The sequence below is a fragment of the Dunckerocampus dactyliophorus genome, chromosome 12 (assembly GCF_027744805.1).
Source record: "Dunckerocampus dactyliophorus isolate RoL2022-P2 chromosome 12, RoL_Ddac_1.1, whole genome shotgun sequence".
NCBI classification, from domain to species: domain Eukaryota; kingdom Metazoa; phylum Chordata; class Actinopteri; order Syngnathiformes; family Syngnathidae; genus Dunckerocampus; species Dunckerocampus dactyliophorus.
Genome location: NC_072830.1, coordinates 23473068 through 23479269, shown reverse-complemented (window position 1 = coordinate 23479269; position 6202 = coordinate 23473068). Strand labels below are relative to the sequence as shown.

The 6202-nt window shown below is 40.9% G+C and overlaps 1 protein-coding gene across 2 annotated transcripts in view; it reads left to right on the top strand.

Annotated features, from left to right (window-relative positions):
* The first annotated feature begins 1383 nt into the window (after positions 1-1383).
* pafah1b1a (platelet-activating factor acetylhydrolase 1b, regulatory subunit 1a) overlaps positions 1384-6202 on the top strand; it is a 33068-nt gene continuing 28249 nt past the window's right edge. Inside the window, exon 1 of one of the 2 annotated variants that reach the window (XM_054793973.1) lies at positions 1384-1574. The gene's annotated coding sequence lies outside the window, so the exon portion shown is untranslated. The remainder of the gene's footprint in view (positions 1575-6202) is intronic. The other variant, XM_054793972.1, reaches the window with a different exon arrangement.

Below are 6202 nucleotides of genomic sequence, written 5' to 3'. Positions count from 1 at the left end.
AGGCGCAACTTGAACATTGGCTTTCCAAATGTTTTATTTTTCTATGCAGTTACCAATTTGGATGGCTGACACCTCTCCGTGGTCGTGGAGTTATTGGAAATGTGTTGGGCACCGAAAGGAACCTTTCCTCCTTGCTAATGGAAAAGCTGCTTGACAAGGGGTGTAGTGATTCCATTTTCTGTCTAGTACTATTTCTTGTCACCCTGCCCACAAAGCAGTATGTAGTGCACTTTCTGCGCTGTTTTGAATGTGTCATCAGCACATTTGCAGCCTGAAGTGGAAGAGAAAAGTAAGGTTTTACCAAAAATACAAAGAAAAGTGGCAGTTTGTTTGCGCTTGTATACGTGCAATGTGTAACTTCATAGTTGCCGTGTAGAAATGTTTGTGATTAAAGCAATATAGAGACGGCGCTGGAAATGATTGTTTTTAGAAATGCAAACTGGCATAGTGACTAAACTTTTATGAGCCGCTCACACAGTAAGGAAGGCATTGCAATCTTTTTTTTACCAAGTCAACAAAATGGTGTACCTGTTGATGCCCACAAGCAGGGGCAAAGTGGTGACAAATGAACATATCCTTTATAAAGGTGATTTATGCAATTGTTTTGTCTATTACGTTGCAGTTTTCTGTATACATACCAGTCACCATTTGCATTTGAAAATAAGGAACATTTGTCCGACCGGGGAAAACGGGAGGGTTGACAGGTATGTAAAGTAATTAGCCCATGCTCACTATCAACAATGTCCACAAGGGGGCAAGCTAACCCTCCTCCCTAGTAGGCGACAGAGCAAGACTAATAAATTGGATTTTGTCTTGCAGAAGGTTTTTAAGAGTGTGCTTTTGATGATGTGTGGCAATTGTGTCGTTACTATTTTTTCTTTTCGTCTGTCCGCTTTTATATATAAATATTACGAAGAAGTTTGGGGGAAGAAGTATTGATCTTTAGCCGCGAACTACAACTGATAATTACTGTTGTATCTCTGTAAAAAATAACACATGAATTAAAAGCAGTGACGTCAGGGTGATTGAGGAAAATGAGAAGTTGAGGATGAGTCATTTGGTAGATCAATATTTCTCTGAAATGGAGGCTGCTCTGGGTCCAAACGAATAAAGTAGTACAAACCCGAACTCTTTGCCATAATGTCATTTAAAAAAAACTTCACATTTCAAAATCCCATATTACAGTGTATTTGGGTATAAAATAGTATTTAATTGTAAATCATAATTTAAACAAACTGTGTGCACTCATATTGATACATGTTGTGAAAGTACCTCAAATAACAAACAAAACAGCCTCAGAGGTTGCTATACAGGCGATACAGTACAGTATTTTTTTCTTCCTGTCAAGGACGTGCGCGCTCCTGGCTCTCCGAGAACGCGAGTTCCGTGCGCGCTCCCGAGCGAAGGCGAATGCGGTAGCCTAGGAAAAAACAAGCGAGCGGCGCCGGAGACACAAGAGGGGCGCAGTTTACCTCCAGCTAACAGGATCTCAGTTTGGAACGCACATTTCACGCCCTGCTGGGTTGTGTTACAGCCGGAGACTGCTGAGGATATTCACGGACCGAGACAATAGGGTAAGTTCCGCTCGTTTACTATGCCGGCGAGAGGTCGAAGAAATCCGGCCGATTTAGGTGGGGGAAAATGACGATGTGGCTGTAATTTTTGCACCTCCTTTTTATGCCTCAAAATGGCGGCTAGGCCGCTCGGTCTGGAGCAGCAGGTAGCATGTCAGCACTAGACTAGGTCTCTGTCTGCATTTACAACAGTGTGTTCATTTTGAATAGTGAGGCCTGTAAAGCGATGACGACGCTGAATTTAGGTAATTCATTTAAAGCGCACACAATGGTGGCGTCTGTTTTGGAAGTGTAACGAGTTAACATTGTTGTAGCTAACTTTATGACCGCAAAACCAGGAAGCTAATGAAGATAACGTTTACATTAGCACAATTAGCTGCTGTAATTCACATTTGGTGGCAAATGTCATAAATTATGTGACAGCATGTCGCAGGGCTGGAAGGTTACAGTAGCATTTGGCTTCGTCAAACGCTGATTCTGTGCGTGTTGCAGTTTGACAACCCCCGTCATTACGGCTAAATATCAAATGACATGTTTGCGTCTTGATGTTAGAAGTGCTCGTCCTGCTGGAGCATCCGTGCCAAGCATAATATTAGCATGGCGTAGGCACGACTTGTCTTGAAGGTTGCTTGTTGTTCCGATAAAATGTAGACGTTAATGTGATTGAAGTACAAGACGGTGTAAGGTGTGCGCCCCCCTTTGCTGTCTCACGGGTGGGCATCAGGCTCAGCTGGCGCTCCTTGGTCATGTGTGCAGGGAAGTCAGGGTGGAGCTCGGCGAAGGCGATGGTCTTCTTGGAATTTCGTCTTCTCATTAGCCAACTTGTTTTCTCTTTACATGTTTACCCAGTCAGGATTCCGGGATGCTGCGATTTTGCATATCCGTGGGTATTTTACACTAACATTAGAGGTCATGCCTGATGCAGATTGCACAGTTTGCATTGAGGAGCAGAGGGGAAGTGACCCACCATGGTAACACTTTTCAGTGGATCTGCGCCTGTTTACCATTCACAACCACGCATATTGTTAGAATGCATATCAAAATATATTTTTTTTGTGGGGAAACCTGCACATTCATGTGTTTTCTCTTTTGAAAACAGTCAATTTCTTGCAGAAATTCACCCTACTTGTTCGCCCTAAGTTGCTAATACATACATACATACATAAATAATACAACATACATGTACATAGCGACTTGATGTTTGTGGAAGATGGTGGTGCCCAGTGAAGCTGTGGCAGCACAGTCAACTCTGTTACAGTGCGGCCTCAAAACTTGCAGTGAGGCGAACCCAAATTAAGGTAGTATCGTAAGTCGTCACTGGAATTACAACAGGCAAGCAGTCTGCATTATGTGCGGCATTGGAGCGTCATTGATCTTTTCATTTTCATTAATTAGTGGTAAGTACCTGTACATTTTACAATTTAAAATGTTTTAATAAGTGAGTGAGGCTTGGAGTGGCTGGAATGGAATGGAATTTTATCATGTTTACACTGGGGAAATTCAGCATGTCGAAGAAGCAGAGCTTATTTAATCCTACTCCTTTTCCATGTCGCAGCAAATACTGATAGTCTGTTCACTTCCTGTGTTTAACAACCATTTTTAATAGTGGGGAAAAAGAATGAATGTGCATTACTTAATAATGTGTTACACTACGTGGTTTGTAATTCTGTATATGTGGAGCACTGATTCATTTGGGAAATTAGCATAATATATAAGTTTGTCACATGTTGTTGCAGTATTTTTGGTGTCCTGTCCCTGCTGGTCTTATGTCAAGGGGCAGAGTTTTATCAACCCCAAGTGTCCCGAGTGGTATATACCAATCTTTTAATTTGCCGGTGAGGCAGTTATAATTGGGCCCGAAGAACTGTCTGGCAACAAAGGACCTGGAAAAAGTAGTTGAACTCTGTTGTTACATCTGCTAGATAACTTGCTATATTTTTTTCAATAGTGAAATTTTACAATGAATCATGAATGTGTTGTTGTCTGTGAGGTATATTGTTTTTATTTTTACAAAATAAGTGTCTTTATCATACACACTTTGTACTAGAGCTTAGGGATACTCGTTTTAGATGAAATAAGCTTTATAAAATGTTTTATTGTGTTTACTGTAGTTATTTGCTAAAAACATTTTCAGTTCAATAATCTGTAGTAACATTGTCAAAGTATTGGCTCAGGAGTCGAAATTGGATCAGATCAGAGGCCTAAAAATTGGATCATCATCATTGGCCATGCTAGTGCGGTTGTGTGATTGCGATTCAGGCTGAGTGAGTATATTTTCACTGCTTTGTGTTTGAGTATAAGGAGCGTTTTACAATGCCCAATGTCGACGTGCAAGTTCTGAGTGAAAAAAGAAGAGCATGTTTATTTATGGACCCAGTTCGTCTTAACCTAAAACCGATATTCTCAACACACACAGAACAGACTTCGGACCTTCAAAATAAGAACGCTGCTTGCCCCATGGCGTCTAACCGTGTAAACAAAGTGAGCGTGTCATAAAAAACATCTCAAATATGCAGTTGGAATTGCATTGATGACTACATCTTTGTTACTCATAAACACGAGCATTACAGTTTGAAGATTCTGTAGCAATGTGTGCAGAGGTTGACGTCCCATTAGAAAGTTAGCCAGGCTACATCCATTTTTCAATTACTAGGTAAAATTGGCCAGTGATGTATTGCATCAAAAAATGTAAGGATTTTCACATTTAATTAACAAACCCAAAAAGCACACACTCTTGGCTGGTAAAAATAAGTGTAAAATGTAAAAAAAGAATTCTAAAAAATTAAAAATGGAAAAAAACGGAACTTGAGGAAAAAATAAAATGGACTTCATGGGGGCGTTACCATGTGCAGTTAAGATGGAGATTGTGGAAATCTTGAGATGTGTTACAGTATAGGCAGTTGATACCAATTTTACTTTGTCTATAACATAGGACTTTGTTTTCACTGCTTGGAAATGAAGGCAGTCCAGATTCCAGATGTTTGGGATGCTTCTTTCTGAAAGGTGATGACGGTGCTGGTAGAAAAGGATTCAGCTATCTGTGTTGTAATTCAAAGATGGCCTTATAGCGCTCATGACACCAAAAAATGTTTGGAAAAACAAGAACAAAATGAAAGTATTCACTTAATAAAACATTTTTGTCATACTTTGCTGTCATGGATGAATAAACAAATGAAGTGGTGTTTTTGACACGATTTTGTCACGCCCCCCTACACGATCTTGGTTGTGACGGCACTGCCAGACTACGTTCCGGGAACCAGATTCAAACACACGCAGCCATAAACTCACAGCAAAGCCAAGAAAGTTACATATTCACAGCAACTCGACTCGACTGCAGAAGTCTGCAAGCCATGTTTTGCAAGCAATTCAGGTCTAGTACACTTATGGGTGACACTGGCAACCAGGTGTGATAGCTGCAACAGATAGCACGTTAGCTGTCTCGCTTGCGCGTCCGTTAGGAATTAGCACTGCATTAGCACTAGCACTAGGCTGGCTACTATAGAACATACTAGCAGGATTGATTTACTGCCACCTTGGCACGCTTTTCCACAGTTGAACGTCTTGTGGGTTTTGGACTTTTTATTTCTATCTGCGGAGTGGTATGGAAACATTTGTCGCACAAAGTTTGCTGAGGCCAATTGTATCTTTTTAGAAACGTGAACAAACTTACTCCGTCTCCTCAAGTGTTCCAGTAAAAGCCTTCAACACAACGAGCAAGCATAAGATAAAAAAATGTATAATAAACAGCAATTCATCCACAACTGGACGATAACAATTGAGAAAGCATTGGAGTGAACCTCAGTTATTCATTGCATTTTCAGAACAGTTACTCTTATGAATGATATAGTTATCATATTCATGAACCATTCATACTTGTCTAACCCTAATCCTGAATTTTGCTTGTCCACACTCACAACCTACACCATGTCAGAAGCTTGGCTACGTAAACCAACAAATATGTGCTCAGTGATACATCGGGTGTGGTCCAGTCCAGTCCAGTTGTGACTCTGTGGCTGACTGCTTCACTCTTAAAGTGACAGGGGATGTTTGTTTTCATCATCTAAAAAGCCCTTTCAAAGAGACGGTAACCCATTAGGATTCATCAGGAAATTACATGACACCCCCAGAGCGTTCTGCACCAATTTCTCTGGTGGTTCCTGCTGGTGTACAAAGACAACAAAATCAATGGCAGGAGGAAGGGACAGATTTATGGATGCATCACGACTGCAGCTTATTCCCTCTGCACTACCACTATCACCTTTTATGCACAGGTAGTTAATATGATTTATTTCATTGTGCAGTACTGCACACACTGTAGAGATCAGGTTTGCTGTGCGACGTGGCAACGATAAATAAAATGATACATGATGTCCCAGAGGTGCTCGATTGCACTCAGGTCTAGGCAAACATGCAGGACAGTCAATATCATTGATGTTTTTGTTATCCACGAATTCCTGACACACTCCAACCACAGTATCTTTTCAATCCCTGTAAGGATTTATCATTAAATTAAAGAACTCCAGAACACCATTTCCACCAGACAGACACCCCCTTACCAATGTTAAGCCATATATGGTAACTGTTACACTTTTTGTTTTTGGGGATACTTGTACTGGCACTGTGGCAAC